The sequence below is a fragment of the Rhinopithecus roxellana genome, chromosome 12 (assembly GCF_007565055.1).
Source record: "Rhinopithecus roxellana isolate Shanxi Qingling chromosome 12, ASM756505v1, whole genome shotgun sequence".
NCBI lineage: Eukaryota > Metazoa > Chordata > Mammalia > Primates > Cercopithecidae > Rhinopithecus > Rhinopithecus roxellana.
This window is the reverse complement of record NC_044560.1, coordinates 4,222,288-4,245,446: the sequence shown is the minus strand read 5'-3', so window position 1 is coordinate 4,245,446 and position 23,159 is coordinate 4,222,288. Positions and strand designations below refer to the sequence as shown.

General features: G+C 57.6%; 1 protein-coding gene across 2 annotated transcripts in view; it reads right to left on the bottom strand.

Annotated features, from left to right (window-relative positions):
- CASZ1 (castor zinc finger 1) overlaps nucleotides 1–23,159 on the bottom strand; it is a 166,970-nt gene that overhangs the window by 34,594 nt on the left and 109,217 nt on the right. The window lies entirely within an intron of this gene.

Sequence of the window (23,159 nt, the reverse complement as noted above, 5' to 3'; positions counted from 1 at the left end):
AGATCACAGCCCATTTCCGCCTGAATGGTTCCTTCCCCATCCTTCAGCTGTGACCCCTCCCCCAGCCATGACCTGTCCCCTCAGCCCCCCTCCCCAGCGTCCTTCCCTCTTGGACCCAATTCTACCCCCAGCTCCTAATAGAAGGGCCTCCAAGTTCTGTAGGAGGAATGGTTGTTGCTCCCCAGGGGTTCAGCCAGGGCCCTAGGGGTTTGGCCAGGTCCCCTGACCCTCAACAGCTCCAACCTGGGTGGGGGGCATGCTTGGTCACTGGGCCCTAGCTTGCCCCACTTTGTTTATTTATTTATTATGATTTTTTTAGTCCAGTTAAAAGGTTTACTATCCAGACGCGTCTAAGTGGCCTCACTTAGCGTAAGTAACTCTATAAATCAGGGGAACTGTTAGCATCCACCGCACAGGCTGGCTATCAATCTCCCCCAGGTCACAGCCAAACAGGAAGGGGAGAAAAAAAAGAGTTACCACCCAGGGGAGATTTAAAACACACACACTGAGCAAACGCGCACAGACTGCGTGCATGCCTGTGCGCGCGCACACGCACGCGGGCGTCTGTGTTTGTACCATCCCGTCATATTCACACGTGCACATGGAGAATCGGGGAGTGCTGCATGTGGTCGTGGTAACAGAACACAAACATGGCTCCTGCAGCCATGAGGGGAGACAGATCTGAGGGAGGGGGCTTCGGGTGAGCCTAGGACCCCCAGGGCCAGGCTGACTATCGGTGCCTGAGCTGCCCTGCTCCGGGCAAGTGTCTCTGGAGGGCAGTGGAGGGGATCTGATTGGTCCTCTTCCCTCTCTGTGGCCCCCACCTCTGCCAAACCCCAAGGGCCTAAGCTTTTCCCTTTCCCAGCCCCAGGTGGGCACTTGACAGGGAGGTGGAGCCTGGAAAAGGAGGCAGGAGGCTGTGAGCTGCGGGCCACCCCAGCGGGGCATGATGTCATCTCGGGTCCTCACTCGCTATGCCCAAGGCTGGCACACCCCAGATGCGGCACTGGGCTCAGGAAGGGCAGCATCATCTAAATGGGTGGCTGAATGCCACGCGGTGCACTGGAGGGTGCGAGGCTAGGATGACGGCAGAAACACCCTGCCTTTTCACGGGAGCAGGTGTGGCTGGCTGGGTGTCCACACAGCCTGGACAGCCCTGGAGAGGCCCCAGACCTACACAGCCCCACAAGCTGTGCCATGCCACAGACTGGTGTGGGGGAGGTGGCTCCTGGCATCTCCTCTGGGTCCCAGAGGTGGATGTGGGCAAGGCAGCCCAAGGTGGGGGACCTGCCCAGGCCACCTCCTCTCCCTGCTTGCCCGAGAGGCCTCCCTGGCTCTCCCGCCCGCCGCATCTCCCCATGAACTCTATTTCTCTTTCCTCTCTGAAAACAACTGAGCTGTAAATACTGTTTAACCTTCTCCCCCCTTCCCCCCACCCCCTCCCCTCCGCACTATAAAAACACAAATATGCCATAACTCAGCCGCCCGGCCGCCCAGCCTCCAACATGCCCCGCGCCCGGGCCTCTCAGGAAGGTCATTACAAACGACTTTCCGATTCACTGCTCCTGAAATAATTTTGTGTATTAAAACCTGAATCTGCACTTTCTGGGGCCGAAAGCCTCGCTTAATTATGGCGGGTGTCCTTGGGACGGACAGTGATCCTTCACTCGCCAGCCCGCGCTCCAGCCCTCCGCCCGCCGGCCCGCCCCCCTCCCCGGGCCCAATCTGTTTTCAAAGTGTGTCTGTCCTTTATTAAATTGTTTTCTTTTCCACATTATCAGTTGCCATGGAGACCTCATCTCTCGGATTATTTGAATTTCATTATATCTATTGATTTGGGAGCATTTCATCTTTTTTATTGTTTTTCTGTCAATTTTCAAAACGAATAACCATCTAATTTGCGTCAGTGCTGATTATGTTTGTCCCTCAATAGAGGTCGGCAGCTGCGCTGGGGAAACAAATCAATGAAAAACCATCATAAAACTCCCCACTCCAGTCTCCAGGATGTGTGGGTGACATTCCACGCCTGCGAGAGACACACTCATCAGCTCCAACTTCGGCGACGGTGGCGGCGGCTCCGTTCCACGTCCGCCTCCTTTGGCCTTAATATTTAATTTCGCGATTTGGGGCATTATTAGTGGTGTTTTTATTAGCGCGTGTGCCTGTGAGTGTTTGGTGGTGGGCTGGCGGTTCCATTAATTTGTGGGTGAGGCAGGGAAGCCCCAGAGGAGAGCAGGGCGGACGGCGTTGGGGTGCAGTGGCGAGTGGAGAAAAGAGGGGAAAAGCTCTGAGGGGGGTGGGAGCCTGGGGACCAGGAGGGCCCCACGGAGGGGCTGGAAAAGGGGGACCGAGTGAAGGGGAGGAAAAGAGGGAATTCAAATTGCTTACTTTGTTGGTTTTTTTAAATAATTTATGCAATTTTAAGCATTTATGTATAAATTTTTTAATAAGCCACCCTGGAGCAGGATGGCCATTAACATCCCAACGTCCTTCTGTCCAATGGGCTGGCGGAGAGGATCAATTTCTGAGAGTACTTTCCCTTTTTTATGACATGATAAAATGCTTTTAAAGCAACTTACACAAATATGGAAATTTTTTTTTTTCGTCCCCTCTCCCTTCGCCTAACAGCCTTCTTATCTGCCAGGGAGGGGGAGGTTGTGTGCGTGCGCACACACACGCGTGTACGCGCACACATACACACTCTTGCACTCTTGTGCTCACGCTGCCTCTCTCCTGCTGGGGAGGGGGGCTGAGTGGGCTGGCAGGGAGACAGCCCCAGTTCTAACTGGAACTGGCCGCCTGTCCTTCTAACAAGGGCATAAACTTTCATTACCCATGCACGCAGTCAAAGACAATTTAGGGAAACGCGCTGCTTGGAAAAGGAAAACCTCAGCGATTCGTGGTCCATGCTGCTGCCACCATCTGGGGGGCTCCCACCATCTGGGGGGCTCCCACCTGCAGCTCTAGGGAACCCAGTCCCTGAATCTCTGGCCCTGCCAGCAGGAGGTCGGGTGAGGGCAGGACGGCTTCCGTGTGGACCCTCGGTGGGCAGGAGAGCCCAGACAGAGAGTAAGGGTCTCCTCCTTGGCTCGACAGGACCACCCATGCACCAGGCTGAGGCCAGGCACCCCGGGTCTTGCCCTCCTTGCCCTCTCTGGACGACCTGTACTAACCCCAAACAGGGCTAGACCCTGAGAGCAAGTGCAGGCCTCCGTCATCCCTGCCACTGCAGGGCCGGGACCAGAGCAGAAGCTCAGCTTTGCAGATGGACGGACTGACGGACTGAATGGTGACAAAGTGGGGAAACAGGCCCTAAGGTATCCTGGGGTGCCTGCAGGGGCCCCACAGATGCTGGGGCAAGATGCCCTCCCCAGGTGCCCCTGTTCTAGAAGCAGCTCTGGTGCAGAAGTGTCTCTTTCTATAGAGTCAGGGCGTTGACCACCATCACCCCCACCTGAGCATGAGCCCCTGACTTCCCTGGAGATGGGAAGGCCTTCTAAGAGGAGGACCAGTGCCTCCAGATCTCAGGGTGACCCTGCCTCCTCCGCCTCCTCCGCCTCCTCCGCCTCCTCTGCCTCCTCCCTCTCCTGATGAAGGCAAAGAGGAACCGAGGGATGCCCTGCCCAAGCCCCCACCAGCCGACAAGGACAGTCCTGAGTTCAGCGTGGGGTCCGAGCCTTCCCCGGCACCGCAGCTGCGGGAGGGCATCCAGCCCTCTGAGGCCACCGGTGGTGGGATACCTGGGCTTTGGCAACTTCTACAGAAGACAAATCGACTCCAGAGACCTGGCCCCTTGGAAAGCTCGTCACTTTAGCGTCTTCCCTGCCCTGGGCTCGGGTCCCCAACTGTAACGCAGGGTTGCTGAGGGGATGATGTGGGCACACGTCTAGCCGGGACTGCAGAGCCTACGGTGCCTCCCTGATGCTCCACGGTGACTGTGGGCAGAGTCCCCTCCTCGGAGCCGGGAGCACTGCTTCCTGCCTGGTAACTGCAGGGCACTGCAGACCTGGAGTTTGGCCCTGTGTGACCCTGCCCACCTCTGCCTCGGGATCTGAGAGCTGCCCTAGGCCTCCTCCTCCCATCCCCGCAAAGCTCAACTGCTTCCTGGGCCTCACCTGCCCCAGCCATCCAGGCCCAATCTGGAGCTGACCAGTGGGCAGCCCAAGAAGGTCCCCACAGGTCCCCGGGGCCTCTGTTGTGGCAGCCGGGGAACAGACCTGGCCGCCCTAAGCCCTCTGTGGGGATGCAAGGGGAGCACCCACCCCTCCTTCTTTTCTGTGCTGAGATACCGCCCCCCCCAACCAACTGTCATTAAAATAACAAGTTTCTGTTACAATCTAAACATTCCCACATCGCATAAAGGGTTATATTACACCCGAGTCACTCCCGGCCCGTGTTTGCACAGAAAAGCTCACGGCAGGTCCCCCCTCCTGACGAAGTGACTTATTAAAGTTTAAACAGTAATTAACAGAACAATAAAAATAAAGGGATGTTTGGGGAGTCGTAGCGCACACAGGGTTTTTGGCAGTGCCAGCAGTTTTTCAGTGCCCTGTGCTGGCAGCAAAATGCGACTGTGAAGCCAGTGGGGACAGAGGACGGGGCCAGGGTTGAGCCAGGGAGTCTTGAGGCCTAAAGGGCCAGAAACCCCGAGGCAAGGCTGGTGGGAAGGAATGGGGGTCCTGGGGTGGCAGGGTGGGCACAGTGTAAGCAGGTGGGTGGTCTGGCATGGGCAGGGAACAGGCCTGGGTGGGGAGGCTTCAAGAGGGGTGAGGCCAGTGCCCAGCTGAGCCTTAGGCACTTCCGGAAGCCCAGTGCCTCGGTCACATCCGGCCAACTCCGCACCGACCTGGCTAGGGGAGGTGTCCGGTCCCCCGACACTGCGGGCATTAGGAGACCCTGCAGTTAATGATTCCTGGGGCTGGACCCCAGCCACTCTGGGCTCCTCTCCCAGTTGGGCAGGTACCCCTACCCCCGTCTCCAGCTCCTGTGGCCGGGGCACTGTGGGAACTCTCCTGGCCCCTATTAAGCATGGGTAAGGACTCGGGGACCAGCCAGCCAGCCTAGCACATGACCCTCCCCCACCCACCCCCAACAAAGGGAGAAAGTGGCCAGCTTGCTGGGCCAGGTAGGACCCAGCGGGGAAGTCCTCTTTCCCCAAGGTCTGCAGGGAGCTGGCCTGGCAGGCTGGTCCGGGCCAGAGCTGCCTGGGATGGGCAGGGTTAGGCCTGTTACCTTCAGCCTTGCCTCTTCTCCCTCAAGTTCCATCCCAGGGGCTCAGACACCTGCCTGCCAGGGATGGCAGAGACGGTCAGGACGAACCAGGCACCCAACCCCAGCAGCCAGGGAGGGGTCCCAGGAAGAGGGTGGGGCTCCCCCTGAACCTAAGCTGGCTCAGAGGCTTGGGGGCCAAGGAAGGAGGGACAGCAGGAACCCCTGATGGCCACACAGAATGTGTGATCTCAGGGTGGCAACAAACCCATGCCAGCCAAGTGACAGACACCAAGGCCCTGCTGGACTGGCCCAGACACCCGCCCCCCATGCTGCTTCTCATTCCCTCTCCCAGAAGCCCTGGGCCCCCGCTGTTGTCGACCACGTTGAGGGAGGGCCCCTGCCTGTCCGCTGCTCATCCCTGTCGTTCCTCTTCAAGGAGAGCCACCGCAGAAGCAAAGCTCTCGCCGCCCCCCCCCCCCACAGCATTAGCCCTAAAAAGTGACCTTTCAACAGAACATCCCCAATGCAGGTGCTTTCCACCAGGACAAAGAAGACACCACGGGCCCCCAGGAGGCCTCTCCACCATCCTCTGAACAAAGGAGCTCTCCTCCTGGGCTTCTCCATCTCCCTCTGTGCCTCAGTGGGCCAACCTGCCTGGGGTACCCTGGGATCCTATTTCCACAGCAGCCTCCCACCACCTTGGTGCCTGCCCTGGACCAGCATCCAGCTCAGAAACGAGCCCCCAGCCCAGGGCCAGTAGCCCCATAGTTTCTTGACGAGGGCACCTTTGCTGGTTCCTCCACATCCCAGCCGCATAGGCCAGCAGGAGCCTCTGTGAGCCCTGCGTGGAGGCGAGATGCTGGGCTGGGCCAGAGACTCTCTCTAACGTTCTGTCTCCCAGGATCTAGGTCCTGGTAGCTGGAGGGTATCAAGGGCATGTACTCTGTCCTGGATGAACCCCATACTGCCTGGCTCTGCCACTGCCTCTCGCTGAGGCCCCTGTGGGCACAGCCAGCCAGGGGGTGCAGGGCCCCACAGACCTCAGTGTTGCCTGGGCTCTAGCACGTAGGACGTGAAGGAAAGCCAGCAGCTTTTCTCCCCCTTTCCTGGGCAGAGCCCTTTGGGGCTCCATCTCCCCCCGCCTCCAAGATGAGTGAGTCATGGTGAGGGCAGAGTGGAGGGTCGAGACAGAGAGAGCTCAGGAGGGGGCAGGTGACGCTTCCCAAGCCTCCAGCTGCTCTGCTCAGGCTGGAAGGAACGCCAGGAGCTCACACTCCCTCGCTGCTGGAGGCGGTAGACTGAGTCACCCAGCGCCAAAGCCTTGCTGGAGTAGGAGGGGGCAGGAGAAGTTGCCTTCAGGGTCAGGGGAATGACTGACAGAGGGCAAGGCAGAGGATGTCTGGGTGGCACCAAGGGGGCAGGTGGGGACAGGGGCCTTCTCATGGGTACGTCTAAAATGGGCAAACAGGGAACCAGTTGCTCGTCCTGACCCGCTGTTTCTAGAATCTGTGTGTGGGCCACGGCAGGGGCGTGGCAAGTGGCTCTGGCTGGACATGGAGCTAAGGAGGGCAGCCTGCACTTAGGTCCCACACACCTTGGGACAAGGGACAGCTATCAGGGTGGAGGCTGTCCTAGGTGCATAGAACTTTAGACCTGGAAGGGGACTGAGGTCCAAGAGGCTGAGAAACTTGGCAAAAGGCCAGGTCACTCACTCACGAGGACTAGACAGCTCCAGGGGCCCAGTTCCCAGTGGGGGTCCTCTCTCGCCCAGCAAATCCGATGCTACACATTTCTGTTTCAAAGCAGAACTTTCCGCAGCCTTGGAGATTGCACCAGGCCCCTTGGGCCCCAAATACCACAAGGGCCCCCTGCTGCGGAGAATTTGAGCCACACATGACCCAGTGGGCAAGGACCCCAAATGGCTCCGAACCAGCACCTGCGGGGTGGAAGGCCTGGAAGCCAGGCTCCCCCACCCTCTAGGGGAAGCCAAGTGGAGGCTGGCTGCGTGGCCTGGCTGACCCACCGGAAATGGGTAGGATGTGTGTGGCAGAGGGAGGGGACCTTTCTCTTGCAGGGACTGAGACACTGAGACCTTCCAATGTGTGCTGAGGGGGAGACAGGGCAGGCGCTCTCTGGGGATGAGAGGAAAAGCCTGGACCAGAGAGAGACCTCGGACAGCAGGCCCAGCCCAGGGGAGGCGGCAGCATGGGCAGCAGGTGGCAGAAGAACACTGGGTGGCACGCCACCCACCCTCCCTGCAGCCCGTCTCCACAATCCCCTTGCTGAGGCCAGCGGCGGCGACCATGACGAGGACATGAGGGGACTAATTTAGGAGTATTTTTAAAACGGTGGCCCTAGTGGAGGGCTTGAGCAGTTGTCAGCCATCTGGAATAAGGAATTACAATCACCTCCCTAATCCTATATTCCCTAAACCCTAAAGCTGGTTACAGTGGGAGGAAGAGGCAGCAGGTGGGTGAGGGTGGGGTGGGGGGGTCTGTTCCAGAAGGGGGCAGAGACCAGGGAGGCACCCACAGGCTGGGGCAGCACTGTCCCTGGGAGGGGGCCGGGGCTAGGGCTGAAGATCCCAGTGTCCTCTGAGCCCCTCCAGCTCCCCCACCCGCTCACGAACACTCGCTCCCTGGGCCGCGCTCGCTCGCGCAGGGGCCGTCAGGTAAATTAGATCTGAAAGCTGACAATTTCTGACCATATTTCCTTGATTATTTCAAACAAATGCACAGCAGCCGCTGTAAGGAGATTAAAGTGACATAAACGTCCCGAGTGGGAGGGGGGAGGGCAGAGGATTCAGGTCACCCCCATCCGTCCCCCGCCTGACAGACGCTATATCGCTATCCAATCCAATAAAAAATCCCCCCCTTTTGCTTTAATTAATTTTACAGCTAGCTTGCTTAATTACTTTCAATCAAAATCCTCCTGCCATCGCAAAATTAGAGATGGTTGAGCTCCATTAGCCTAAATTCTTCATTTCCATATAGAAAAGAGGCTGTCTGCAGAGCCAGCCTGGGCCCCTGGCAGGACAGACGCCCGTCTGCCCGCCCGCTGCCAGCCAGCCCACCCCTGGCTTTCGCTCTCTGGCTATCTCTGGCCTATGTGTGTCCCCTCACTCTCCTCCACCACTGCTCCCTGGGCCGCGAAGAGCTGAGGTTCAGGAGGGGTACCCGTTGCCCCGACTTCCCAGGATTCAAGAGAGGACTTCGGGGCTGGCACGGAGCTCTCCACCAGGGCCTGCAGCTTTTGATGAAAGCATCGGCTGATCCTGGGAGCCTGCTGCCCTGCCAAAGGGCCCCTGCTGCCTCCAGGACACAGCCTAGTCCCAAACCTGAGGCAGACAGGTCTTGGGCTATCCGCACCACCTGCCCCAGGAAGGGGTCCCTCTCCCAGCAGGGCAGAAACACTCCCAGCCCTGGACTTAGGCCCCAGTCAGAACAGACCCCTGGAGCCAACGCCACCCAGGGTTCCCTCTGCTGATTCCTGGCTGCAGTCATTGTCCACCATCAGGGCGACTCAGGCCAGCTGTCTCGATGGTGCTACCAAGCAATGTAGCAGCCCCCACATACTCTGGCATTCTCCTAGGGGCCCCCCGCGGGCCCCTCCTCCCTATCCCATAGTCCTGGTTCCCAGCCTGCAACAGCTGCACCTCCACCCTCAGCCTGGGTCGAGTGGGTGATGGGTCTGGGCTCTGTCCACATCCTGTGCCTGCACGGGTGCCCTTCTCCTCCCCTCCACCTGCCTCATCTTCACAGCCCCCAACCCCAACTCTGGAAGCTCCACTTCAGGTTTTCCATACTACAACCCCGAGTGTCACCACAGGGTCCAGCCCAACCTGGGCTCCAGCTGATTAAGGATCTGCAACAGGATGTAGGGATTATAGTAAAACCTGGCTCCGGATCTGCAGGGGCAGCAGGCCAAGTCCTGGCCCTGGGACTCCCCTCCCCTCCCCTTCCCATCCCTACCCACTCCCCATCCCAAACCCAGCTGCCAAGTGACGGAGGAAGGCTTAGCCTTCGGGGACTCCTGGCTGGAGTCTGGGGGGTTCCAACTGACAAGGGGTGGCATTAAGAAGCCCAGGCCAAGTCCTGCAGAAAGGCTGGGGTGGGGTAGGCTGGGGAAGGGCAGTGATGGCTTTATGCCACTAGGCTTCCTTCTCAGGGAACCAATGTGAAGGTGGGGTGTCCTGGGCCGGACCTCTGGGCAAAGGCTGAGAAAGCAGGGAAGGAAGTGCCCTAAGGGCCAGGAGAGCCCCTTCCAGGCAGAAGGCCTTACCACACTGCCGCATGGCTCCGGCTGGATGGCACAGGGGGCGGGAGGGGGGAGGTGGGGTACGAGGCCGGCTCTGGAGGTGGAGGAAGGAGCTGAACTTGGACCTCTAGGGCCTGTCTTCACAGGTCAGTCTGCAGGTTCCTCACTGGTCCTACTCTAAAGATGAACTCAAGTCCTCTCCTCCTGGCTTGGCTGAGCTTCTCAAATATATCCTGAGGAGCTATTGGCACTGCCCCCTCTGCCCTAGGGATCCTGGGAGGATGGTTTCGGGTCTCAGGGGGTGCAGTGTCACAGGCTCCAGCATTACTGCTTCACACTTGAGAGCACAAAGGGTAGGACAACTTCGGGCTGGAGGAGGGTGTCTAAGAGGCCACACCCCGGCTGGGCCCTGAGGTCAGCAGGTGAAGATGGTGAGGGGGCAGGCGGGCAGATGGACTCACTGCTAAGCCCAGCTGGGCCCTCCTGGGCTCCGGTCCCTCCATGCAGGTCTGAAGCCTCCCTCCCACCGCCCTATCAATGAGTCACTAGCAACAGGGACTAGGAAGCGGGAAAGCAGATGCAGCCCCAGTCTTTGGGGCCACATGCTCACATGCTGACTTCCTGGGTGTCCCCTCCCACTGGGGCAGGCCTGGGACCTCATACTCATCTTTCTTTCTGTCTTTTTTTTTTTTTTGGAGACAGAGTCTTACCCTGTCACCCCGGCTGGAATGCAGTGGCATGATCTCGGCTCACTGCAACCTCCACCTCCTGGATTCAAGCAATTTTCCTGCCTCAGCCTCCCAAGTCGCTGGGATTACAGGTGCCCGCCACCACACTCAGCTGATTTTTGAATTTTTAGTAGAGACGGGGTTTCACCACGTTGGCCAGGCTGGTTTCGAACTTCCAGCCTCAAGTGATCTGCCCACCTCGGCCTCCCAAAGTGCTGGGATTATAGGCAGGAGCCACCGTGCCTGGCCTCTTTTTTTTTCCTTAAAGTCTTTTATCCATTACCCTCACCCCCCGCCTCACCCTGACCTCCATGCCTGGCCCAGGTGGGTTGGGGTGGTGGAAGGGTGGATGGAAGAGTACGTAAGGGGTCAGTTACTCAGAGATCAAAGGGCACAGCCCAGACCCTACTCCACCTGCCTGCCAGCCCACGTGGGGCAGCACCCGCCTCTCCCTGCCAGGCCCTCAGCATGCTGCCCTCTCAGTGGCAGAAACCGCTCCTTCGGCTCAGCGCCCTGCCACTCCTTCTCCTACATAGCCTTCACGGGTCCCAGCTGACATTTCACTCTCTGGGCAGCCTCCCGGGACCGTCCTCTCCCTCTGTCCTCACTGCACCCTGTCCTAGTCTTAGCACTTTTGTAGGAACTTGTTTAATTAGCCCTCTGCCTCACCAGACTGCAAGATCCCTGGGACGAGACCACTGTTTCAGCGCGGTGTCTGGCCCAACAAATATTTACTGAGCGAATGTGGACAATCCAGTGCTTCTCGAGTTCGTGAGGGCGGCGCTAGGCCCCAGGGACGTGGCCCGGCTTCTGGACTGACCCCCTCGGGGCTCCAGGAACCTTTCCTGGAGGGGTGGGGTGGGGACTCCCTGGGGGGGACTGAGCTGAAGTCCCCTCTCTTGGGTCTCTTGCCCTCTTGAGCCCCAGGCTCACCTCCAAACGCCCTTCACAGGGCTCTGCCCAGAGAACAAAAGAGGCCCCAGTTGTTCCAACATTTCTCGGCGAGAGGAACAACTGTTGCTGGCCAGTCCCTTTCTGAATAAATCCTGCAACTGTTTGCAATGAAGTGCGACTCTCTCCCTCCGCCTCCTGTCCCTGTCCCAAAAGGAGAAAAGGGGATTGAAAAAAGATGGGGGAAAATCCCATATCAAGCCCCACCATCTCCCTACACCCACTTTCAAGTTTGTCTGAAAATGTTATAAACACAACACACAGGGACAGCCACCTGCTGTCCCAGACAACTGGGACAGCCGCAGCTAAGGGTGAGGCTGTGAGATCAGGACCCAAAAACAGGAGGTGAGACAGTGAAGGCTGGAGGGAAGTGGAGGGTGTTGGGACGGGGAGAAGGGGCAACGAGAAATATCACCGTGAAGTGGGAGAGGCAGATGGCAGGGTGGTACTCAGCCCCACCGGGGCAGAGGAAGGAGGGTCTATGGACCAAGGGCCCGGAAAGGCTCCTGGGGGCCCAGCGGAATCCGGGAGGCAGGAGTTTCCAGTGGGGCAGTGGATACCGAGAGGGGAAGGAAAGAAGGGAGAGAAGTTGAGTGGGGAAGAGGGAGCGAGGTCTATTAAAAACCTCTCAGTGCATAACACAAAATGTCAGGGTTTATAGCTTCATTCTTGGCTTTGCCGGGACTGAGAACCCTGAACAGAAATGTCACCGCTTGTCATGTTTAATCACCTGCTGTTTGTTAACACCTTCCCTGCAAGGAGCCTGTCTCAATCTGCCCCTGGGCCCCCCAGGGACCCGGAAATAGAAAACATCTCTGTCTCCTTCTCTGGGCTCTTGGCCCTGCCTAGGGGCTCTTCAGCTCCATCTAAAGGCCTCCTGAGGAGCCCCAAAGTGATCCTTCCTATCAGGGAGGCCAGGGAAAGGGACCCCACATGGCCCTCTGGAGACGTGGTGCGCTTGGTGTGGTTGGGCTGGGGCCTGCCATCCCCTTGCTGCTTGTGCGTGGCTCTCCAGGCCTGTCTGTCCATTCTAGCTATTCCACTCGGTCCCCTAACCCTGCGGGTACAAGAAGATAAATAAAGGAGAGCCCGCTCTGATCTCTGCAGCCTGGAAGTCACCAACGTGTCTGCTTAAACAGCAATGGTCACATAACATCTAACAACCAAAGCCACCATCCTTCCAGTTACAATCGGATCACACCATCTGGGGTTCTGGCTTGGCTCTCTGAGCGTGCTTTCATGGGTTGTTTAGACTAGGAATTCTCAGCCCTACTGCCCCACGTTCCTTCCTCTGGATTGAGGGTAGGTGTGGGGGAAGGGCAGCGCAAATCTTCCCCACCTCCTAAAGCACAGTGTGGTCTACACTGGGAAAGAAGCCGGGCCTTTTTTCGGATTACAACCAAGCAAAGACCTGGGCAAACTCAATACAGCCCCCAGGCTAAAACTCCACCTGGGACAGCTGCCTGCAAAGCAGTGAGTTGATCCCGTAGAGTTCCCAAGAAGTCCCATCACCTCTAGTAGCAAAGAAAGCCAGTGGGGTACCCATCGCTGAGCTGAACTGAATGCTCTCCCAGCGAACCAGGGGGTAAGGTCCCCATCTTCCCTTCCAGCAAAGTCTCTGCTTACACAGAAACATACCCAGCGAACATGCATCGTGAACCTGTCTCCTAGGACAATGCCCGTTTGGTTAGACATGCTTCCTGAAGGGCTCTGCGTCCAGTCCTTTCACTTCCATTTCGCCAGAGAGACAAGTCGGAGTGCGTTCCGCCCACCTGCACCCCTTCCCTGCGGACAGACGGGAGCACTCGTTTCTGCAAAGATGGGCACTCCGGGATGCCTCTAGAAAAGGAGGCTTTCCCCCAGAAGCTCAAAATGCATCTGCATCAACAACTACAGTTTATCTTGCATCCCTGCAGCCCAGGGATGTGTTCGAAGACTACAGGCGGGGTATACACGGGGGCCAGAGACATCTGGGGACGTGGGCCAGGCAGCACGGGAGATACCCATGGCTGGAAGCCTGTGTGTCCTCACTCAGTGCTGCCATTTGGAACAGTGTTCAGGGGAGCCCCGCACCAAGTCCTCTGGCATTTAGTGTTTGGGAACAAACCCAGCACTATCTCAGGGCCTCCAACTTCCCCACTTAGGAAATGGGACAGCTCCTTGTCTTCCTCCAAGGGAACCGATGAGGAGAGATGAGATGTTAGGTGTGGCTCTCTCGGAAGGAAGGCGCTGATAAACTTATGGTGGTGGGGGAGTGAGGGGCTGGGGGGTGGGGGCTGCCTTGTCTGCATCCTCTTCAGAAGCCCTGCCTGGACTGTGATATGTCGGGGGAGAAGGCTCAGTGTTAAAGCGGTGGGATCGCAGCTGCAAGTGCTTTTCTAGGCCAGGTCAAGCTTCCAAGCAATGCCCTGCCATGCCTTGGAGGGGGCGGGGGGCACGAGCATGCCCACCCCAGCACATGCGCCTAGCGGAACGCAGCAGCCTGGGAACAAGTTTTGGTAGCGCGAGGGTGTTTAAGTGGAGCCAGCCGCAAGTCCCCCTCCTGGACAGAGACGTAGTCCATTCAGGAGGTGCCTGGGCTCTCCAGGACCCTGAAGGTGGGACCATGTCAAGTAGCCCATCCTCCTGCCTCCAAACAGGGCTGACTAACCCTCCCAGTTTGCCCAGGACTGGGGGGGTTCATACACATGGGTCTTTGCAGTTCTGGGCAAACTGGGGTGGTCGGTCATCCTATTTCGAGACACCACGATGCTGACCACACGGTCTGAGAGCTGGGAACTCTGCCCGGAGTCTAACTCGCATCTGCTCCTTGGGTCTCACGCTGTCGGGTGTCAGAAATCCTCTCTTTCCCGGGTGAACTGATGACACAGGGCCTCTCATGCCTGTGGAGGCCAAACCTGAGCCTTTCCCATCTGTAGGTTTTGAAAAGCTGGTTCCTGTCATTGAGAGGGACGCTGAGCACACATGGAATGTGTCTTCCCAACTCAGCTACCCATGGGGGAGCCCAAAAGGAACGCCCAACATGGGACCTGGCCGAACGGTCGGGAGGCTCCTGGAATGGAGTTGTCCTGCCTGAAACTCTTGCATTTATCAGATGAGCACGGCCTCCCCGCCAGGCCCCCTGGTATAATCCTTTCATTAATTTACTATTACATGGGAAATTACTCCTTACCCAGGAATATAAGTTTTCATCTTATTTTAAGTTAGATTCTTAAAGCAATTACCAAGGCATCTGGCGATGACTTCACCGCTGCGGCCGGGCCCCGCAGGGGAGAAGGGCGGCCCTGAAGCTGCACAGGCCCTAGAGGGGAGTCTGGGGAGAACTGGGAGGGAAGTGGGGGGCACCCTGTCATCTCTGATATTTGTTGTTTGTGGACAAACTCCTTTCCAGTGCCACCTGCCCCGTGAACCCGCTGGTGACAGTTGCTGGAAAACCTCGGCAGCTGGGGCCTCGGGAGCATGCTCAATTTTTTTTTTTTTTTTTGAGACGGAGTCTCGCTCTGTCACCCAGGCTGGAGTGCAGTGGCCGGACCTCAGCTCACTGCAAGCTCTGCCTCCCGGGTTCACGCCATTCTCCTGCCTCAGCCTCCCGAGTAGCTGGGACTACAGGCGCCCGCCACCTCACCCGGCTAGTTTTTTGTATTTTTTAGTAGAGACGGGGTTTCACCGTGTTAGCCAGGATGGTCTCGATCTCCTGACCTCGTGATCCGCCCGTCTCGGCCTCCCAAAGTGCTGGGATTACAGGCTTGAGCCACCGCGCCCGGCCGCATGCTCTATTTTTAATTGTTTGATCAGAATATTCACTCATCTAGGCCCATTCCCAAGACGCATTTCCCAGCCAAAGGGTTCCCCCATTTCCCACACCTTCTTCCCTCTCTCTCTCATCAGAAATCAACTTTGAAATTAATAATCAGAGACACAGACCTCGGTGAGTCTGTCAGGGAGCATGGCATCGGAGAGAAGGGGGGCTCCTCCCCAACCTGGGAGCCCTCAGAGTGGCCTCGACTGTTTTCTCTCTGAGCCACTGATCCTCAGCCCCCGGGCACGAAGCTGGCCCCGCATGGCCTGGCATTGCTACGCCTGTGTGAGCCCCACCCTTCCTAGCAACAGGAAGACCCCAGCCTCCCTCTGTCTGCTCTGCCTCTGCTTATTCAAAAACCTCGGGGGCAGGGCAGAGGGGCTGGGGATACCCAGGAAGCTCCTGGGAAGGACAGGGAGGGGACACTGGGAGGGAGGCATGTGCCCCTGGACTCAGAGGGGCTGGAAAGAGGCTGACTTTCATTTCAGCTTCCATTTACTAGAGGAAGGGAGCCCACAGGGGCAGCTGCCGGCCTGTCCCCCAGCCAGCAAGTCACACGACCCAGCTCCAGCTGGTGTCACTGGGGCCTGAGGCAGACCATGCTGCTAGGAAGAGGCTACTGGGGCCAACCTGACCCCGTGGCCCCCACCTGACCCCTTCCCAGGAAGGGCTCCCCACCCAGCACAGGGGCCCATGGCTGCCTGGCCGTCCTCTCCTCTCCTTACATGCCCTTGGCCGCACCACTGTACTCTTCCCTCTCAAGGTCACAGGGCCGTCCACACCAGGAATATTTACTCACCGGACTGGCCCTGTTAGCAGCACTCACCACAAATATGCTTTCTGATAAAGTTGGCAGAAAAAAAATTCTAGAGCTCAAACCAATGTCAGAAATCATCCCCTGCCCCTGCCAAGGGAGCACGAGGTGGGGCCTGGAAACAGGTCACACACCAACTGTGGGGCAGCCCTGGGGTGCTTGTATCACGCTCCCTCTCACCTTTCTCCTTCCTGTCTCATCCGGGACAGCCTGTTGCCCAAGGGACCAAGGGCTGGGGACGGGTAAGCTGAGGACTGGGTCTTGGGGGCACTCGGGCCTCTGGAGGACGAGGCGGGTAGGGTGTCACCTGGGCTGCCCCCCAGGCCGTCTCAGCTCACTGCGCCCCTCCCTGCCACCCTCTCTTGGTGCACAGGGGCTCCGCATGTTTTTATTACCTGTTTGACTCACTGCCTTATTGCCTCTCCCCTTAATGGGGCCGTAACCGTGGAAACGAGGAATAAACGGCCACCAGAAAATGAGATGATTAAACAGGTCACCCTGGCAAACAAACTCAGCTAAGGAACCTCTGGGGGTGGGGATGCTAGGCTGCCCCTGCCCCACCCGTGGCCAGAAGGCCTGGACCAGGTCCTGACCACACTGTCCCACACCTAAAAGGAGGGGGGCAGATGCTGTGGGGCGCCCCCTGCCGGGCAGTGGAGAGCCAGGTCATCCTTCTGTGACGCAGCCCCTGGCTTCCTGCGGCCTTGGGTTCCCAGGCTGAAGGGGTGACAGAGAGGGAGGCACTGGGCTAGAGGGCGGTGAGGATAACAGCTGTGGGGAAGAGGCACTTCCCAGTGACAAAACTTCCAGGAGTCTCTCCCAGCTGGCCTCCAGGAGTCCTCCTGCTCTCCCGCTGCACTAAGGTCCCCCCACCTAAAGCTCTGCCCGGCTCCTGCAGTCCCCCCATTCTCACACAGCACAGTCCCTCCCAGGGCCCCCTTAGTTCACCGAAAGAGCCCCATAAGAAAAGGCCAGGCGAACTTTGGGAACACCTGGTCTCTGGAAACACAAAATGTGTCCGTTTCCCAGCCCCCACCTTCTCCTCCAAAGCCAGGCAGCGCCCCAGCCTCAGCCAGGTGGCATCAAGAGAGGGCCCTCTTGGCTTTAGGAAATCTCTCAGCAGGTGAGTGATGACAGCACTGGCAGGGCCCAGAAGGGCCAGAGGAGACCCCAGAGTCAGGCCTTTGGGACATTCTAAGAGCAGATGCCCTGGCCAGGAGTGGCCCATATACCACGCCCGGGGCAGAGGCCTGAAGCCCTGGCGCCTGGCTGGCCCTCAGTATGGGTGTATCCCTGTCTTTCTGGTCTCACTCCCTGCCCTGGGTCTGTCTAGCTGGAGGGATCCCGAAAGCGGGGAAGAGAATGAGAGATGGTAGACATGCAGTGGTGAGATCTGCTCAGGAGCAGACAAAGGGGAGAGGGAGAGGGCAAGGGAAGAAGTGGAGAAGGGCCTGGATCACCCTCTGGCTGCAGCCCTCCTGTCCCCACTAGGCAGCAGACTGACCTCCCAGTCCCAGGCCATGGCCATGGTTAGGAGTTATTGTGGGTGCCATTCAACCATCCCACTCCCTTCTTTATCCTTAGCACTCCCCTGCCCCTTTCACATCATCCCAAATCCCAGCCTCGCTCCTTCCTGTAAACCAGGCTCTAGAAAGCTCTCAAGGAGCTAAAACCCAGGTCCCAAGGGAATCAGCCAACATTTCCTGCCTTCCTCCTTCTGCCCCCACTAAGAGGCCAGGGAGGCACTTGGGGAAGAGGCACATCAATCAATCAATTCCACCAGCACTTACAGCGGGAAGGCGTGAGCCCCGGCCTGTACCAGGCCTGGGGTACGTGGCCTGGTCGCGAGGAGGTTGCGATACACCAGCTACCAACTAATGGTCACCGTTAGGAGCAGCCGTGGCAGAGGAAAACAAGGGCTCTGCCCGATCTCCTGGGGATCAGGGCACATGAGTCAGAGTGCTGGGTCCTGGCACAGCAATGTCACAGGTGTACCCAGAGGCTCAGAGCAGCAGGCCCACACCCAGCAGCTTCTCTCTTTTTCCAGGGCCAAGGGAGTGTGAGGCTGGAAAGGTTGCACGGGGCAAGAAAGGTAGCAGGGAGGGCCCGACTTTAGGGAGCTGGGTGGCCTGGATGAAAAAGACAGAAAAACGTGGTTGCACAATGGGAAGCAAGAGTTCTGCTCTTGGACGGGGAGGGAGGACCAGGCACAGAGAGAAGGGTCTGGCTAGGAGTCTAGAGAGCGTGGTGGCGGAGGGAGGTCCCTTAAGGCCATTCTTTCACAAAACTCCCTGGGTCCTGGCCCCTGGCTCCTTGGCCTGGTGGGACAGCAGACCGCTCCTCTCCCTCCACTAGGCAGACGCTGCCAACACAGGGGCCCAGGCAGTCCTCATTTCCGTCTCTCTTGCTGCAGAAGAGCCTCCCATGCTTCCTGGGTTTCAGGCCTCGCCTCCCACATGGGTCTCTCCCCCAACAGGAGACCATACATCTTGCTGAGTCGAGGGTGTCAGGGTGCTGTTCTGTGGCCAGGCAGCCAGAGGGGTGTGTGCTAGACCACCAAGCTGCTGCACTGCACAGGTGGTCCCGGTGAGACTGCCCCTCGTCCTTTGCACACTGGGGCCGTCCACCCTCCTCCCACTCCCAGCTTCTCTCTACTCATTGTACCCTGGCCCAGCTACCCCAGAACAGCTGCTGCTTGCCGTGGGGACCCACAGGCAGTAATTACTACAGTGCAACTTCCTTCCCCCTCTGAAGATGAGGAGGAGGAGGAGGAAAAGGAGGAAGAGGTGGTAGCAGCGGCCAGGGTGGTCAGGGTTTAAAAACCAGCTCAGGGAAGGCCGTGTTAAAAGGTGAGCCTTGGGGCCTGGGGGCATGGGGGTTGGGTCCGGTGGAGAAATGGCCTGAGCCCTGGAAGAGTGTTGGGCCAGCCGTTCTAGAGGAGGCTGATGGAGGCTGAGGCTGCACCACCACTGACAGGGCAGGACCCAGGAAGAAGAGAGGTTGGGGCCAAAAGCCTTTCCAAGCCTCACCCAATCCCCTGCTCAGGCAGCGGGCACGGCCTTGAGCCAGGGCAGCCACTTTCACGAGGAGATGCCGCCGCATGGCTCAGCCCTCCAAAGGTGCCTGCATTTATTTTATTTTTCCATCATAAAAACTCAAGCTGCAGCCCAGCCAGATTCCCGGGCTGTGGGGGCTGGGAGAACACCAGTAGTACCGACAAGGCCGGTAGAGAGGTCTGAGTAACACCCACACTCAGTGCCTTTCTTGGAGAGGAGGGTGAATGGGTTCTCCTCGCTGGTCCCTACCAGGGAAAAAGGGCCTGGGGTGGGGTCTCTCCAGGGAGCCTTTCGGACCTGCCCCTCTGCCTCTGCCTCCTGTTGGGGAGGAAAGGCTATGCTAGGCCTTTTTACCTCAGTTTCCTCTGATGTCTTGCAACTAGAACCAGGGCTGGTTCAAAGGGCCACTTCACAGCCCAGAGCTGCCTGTCTCCAATGCTTTCTACCAAAGAAAAGGTCCAAATAACGTGCTCCTCACCTCATCCACTTACCCCCTACTCCCGCCCGCCAGGACTGCCCCACTGAACAAAATCAAGTTGGGAGTCAGACAGTCGGAGATCTGAAAGGTCATCTGATGCTCAAGTCCCTCCAAATGTCACTAACCGGTGCACAGCACAAACCTCTGTTCGAATGGTACCAGGAAACCCATGACTTCTGAGACGGCCCATTCTGTCCCGGGCTCTGACAGCTCCTTTCTGCCAAGATGGCCCCAGAGCACCTACCCTCTGCAGCAGACTGGCAAAACCCATGCCCAACCTGACAGGGGCTGGCCCCAGCTCAGACTGGTTGAGTGGGTGTATCTGGCCAAGAAAAGGCTGGAGGAAGGAAATTGAGAGCAATCTGCTCTGCCCTAAACCCGGCTTGGAATCTCCTCCTCCAGAACAGCACAGGATCCTTCTCAATCCCCGGTGCCTGGCAGGTCGAAGGTGTAACCAGAGCTAGTGAGGTTCCTAGAAGCCTCCACACTTGGCGAGGCTCTGGCCTTGACCTGGCGGCTCATGGAAGGTCTGATCTGAAGGCGGCTGACATTCAGGGTAGGGGCCTGAGCAGCACACACGGGTGCTGGGTTGGGGATGCCAAGTTCTTTGCTCTCTGGGCTCAGACACCATCTAGAAGAAGTCTCTGGCCTACCTCAAGACAGTATGCTCTCAAAGCATGGGGCTACTGAGAAATTCCACTCTGAGAATCAGGAAAATGAGCCAGCCTGGCCCAGCTTCTGATCCCACGCTTCCTGGCCTCCCAACAGCTGAGGCCTGGGTCATCTGCAGTGGGGGGTCTGCTGGCAACACAAGGGGGTTCTGGCGTGGAGCCCCAGAAGGAGAAAGAAGTAGTCCAGGCTTCCTCCCACTGACCCGCCTTGACAGCAAGGCTGCAGCCACAGCATCACATGGACAGCGCTGCCCCTCACTGGCTCCCCCTGCAGTCTGTGGCCATCCCTGTAAACTTGCCCTCTTGCCTCTTTGGCCCTTGACCTTGTAGAGCTTATCTTGGCTTCTCTGCGCCTTGGACAGCCCCACCCCTTCGTCTCAAGAAGAGAAGGGGCAACTATCACCAGATCCCCACAAGTCAAGGGCAAGAGCCTGCTCAGAGCTCCACCCATGTTTCACCGCCATTTTCACCCTGGCTTCTGGTTGTGCTCAGGGCCTGGGAATCAGCCTGGTGGGGACTAACCCTGGGAGCTTCCCAACTGCAGGATGGATATACCTGTGTCTGAAAGCTTCCTCCCTTCTCCCCTCCCCCCTCCCAGCTCCCTCCCCCAGGGAAATCACTCTAAAAGGGCCTAATGGAACTATGTCCTCTTCTCTTTCTCTCTCCCCTCTCTCCCTCCCTCTCTTTCCTTTTTTTTTTTTATTAGCATTTGTGGAATTTATTCCCAAACTCTCCTAATCTTCCGTACACAACCATTTGATTTGCATAACCCAACCCCCTCTCATAAAAACTGCCTGCTAGTTTAATTAAAAAATGTAAATTTGCTGTCATCTCGGGGCCTGGTGAATTAGGACGACATCGGCATTTTTTATTGCTAAAGACGTCCAGATTGATCCAGCCCTTGGCTGAACTATGGTGGGGGAAAGGGGGTCCACATGGTCCCTGAGGGTCCTGAGGTCCTGTTGTCTCCTCCTGAGAAGGCTTGGCTCTCCCACCACTGACTTCCTTATGGCTGAAGGCCTTCAGGACCGAGATGTGTCCGGGGCCGTAGGGGATGTTAACCTATGATCAGAGGTTTAGTGGGTCCATGATGCCAGCAGCCCTTCAGGGCCTGCGCCCCTGGCCATGGACTGTGTCAGAGAGGCCGTCGGCTGAAGCTGCCCATGCTGCCCTCAGAGGAAGGGACACTCACTTCACCAGCCACAAGCCCTGGACAGAGATGAGGCCCCGGCTGTGTCCCGAGTGCACTGTGAAGTTGAGGGAGCTGTTCCCTGCTCCTGAAGATGAGCATGGAGTCAGCCCAGGGACCAGCTCAGAGGGGATCTCAGCATCCTCATCTGCTTCCCTTTTTTGATGAAGGGGGGGAAGAGTGCTTTTCTTCTGAAGTTCTGAGATTATAAGTGAAACTTCCAAGTTCAAAGAAGAGACTGAGGTGGTATCACCAGATGACTCCTCCAGGAAACAGTCAGAACTCTGCCACCCTGGGCCTCCCCTCTGGCCAGAGTCCAGGCCTGAGTCCCACTGGGAGTGCTCTACTCCAGCTACAGGAGGAACCAGCTGACCTCAGGGCCCTTCTAGCTTCTAGAAAAGTTTCCAGAACCTGTCCCTGGAGTCCTGGGAGAAGTCAGTCTCCCTAAGCCCCAGGAGAGACACCACCAGAGGCTCTGCCACCTGCCTCCTACCAGGGCTGGGAGGCCCTCGCTCCAGTCAGGACACCCTAGAGAAGGGCTTTGGAGTACTGTCCCCATGACTGACTTGGAGGGACTTGTTGGTGGATGGCAGGAGGATGGACACTGGCTCCAGATGGCACTCAGGTTAGGAGGAGACCGACCAGAGGGCCTGCCTTCCAGCTCTGTAATGCCTGGGTCCCTTGTGCTGGCCCACAAGCAGAGGCTCGCCTGCCCCAGGTAGGGGGTGGTGCCTTGCCACCAGGCCCTTCTTGGAGGTCTGCTTCTTGGCTGGGATGGGTGGAGCCCTATTTCCGAAGAAAGGGGGTGCGGCCTGAGAGGGAGGTAATGAGACACCGATTGGAGGTGGGGGTGGGCAGGTTCTCTGTGGGAGTGGAGGGCAGGGAGGGGCAGGGTGGCAGCCATGGCCTTAGACACCTTTACCACTTTGCCCAGCAGGGGGTGTCACACCCTTCCTGGGCACAGAGGTCCCGAGGCCCTCCATATCAGACCAGCCAAGATCACACCTGGTGTCACACAATCCTCAAACTCTGCAAATGACACCGCCACCCCCCCCAACAAACACAGGCCCTTCTTCACCAGCCACCGTGCCACCCATCCTCGGCCCCTCAGGGCTGCCTCCTGTCTCTGTGCCCACTCCCCTTTGACCTTAGAAGGTTAGATATCAGCTCATGGGTCCCAAGGGCCGATGCTGTGAACTTGGGCCTATTATAAACAACAACGCTAACAGCCACCAGTATCACCTATCCCATCAATGAACCAGGAGAGTTCAGAGATCAGTCTCAATGAACGATCAGGCTGTTTGTTTCTTTTAAAACATTTAAGAAGACAGCTGCTTTTGTAAGCCTAGCATGTAAGGGTCCTGGTCAAAATTTGGTTTCAATAGCCAGGGCCCATGGGAAGCCCACAAGAGCTGAAGGCAAAAACACTGGAAAGAATTAGATTAAAACCAAGAAAACACCAAAATCTCAGGATAAATTGCCCCAGGCGAGCACCAGGCCTCCTGGAACCCCCGACCTTGTCCCACAGGAGGCCCCCAAAACCTAGATGCCTATGCTGAGTAGTCCTTCTGGTCCATCACCACCCCCCAGGGTGGGGGCTAAAGAGGTGGGTGGGAGACAGTCCAGGGCCCCTCACTTTGAACTGATAACAGCCACCTCATCCCACAGATTCTCAGGTGAAAAATACTCATTAGCCATAATAAGCAGCTTGATCATCCGACACAGCCTTGTCCCAAATAAATTAAATTCCTTTACCTTGAGACAGTCGCCCCGAAACCAGACTAACCACCTTTCCCAACAGGACGCTGCTTTCAAAAACTAAACCACCCCCCACTAAAAAAATAAAAACACACACCCCACAGCCAGACACACAAAGATCTTTGCAGAGAACCAAAAAAAAAAAAAAAAAAAAAAAAAAGCACACACACAGAAAAAAACACGAAGCCATACAAAAAACACGGAGAACAAAAACCCCACAAAAACCCCCTAAATCCTCTCTCTGGGT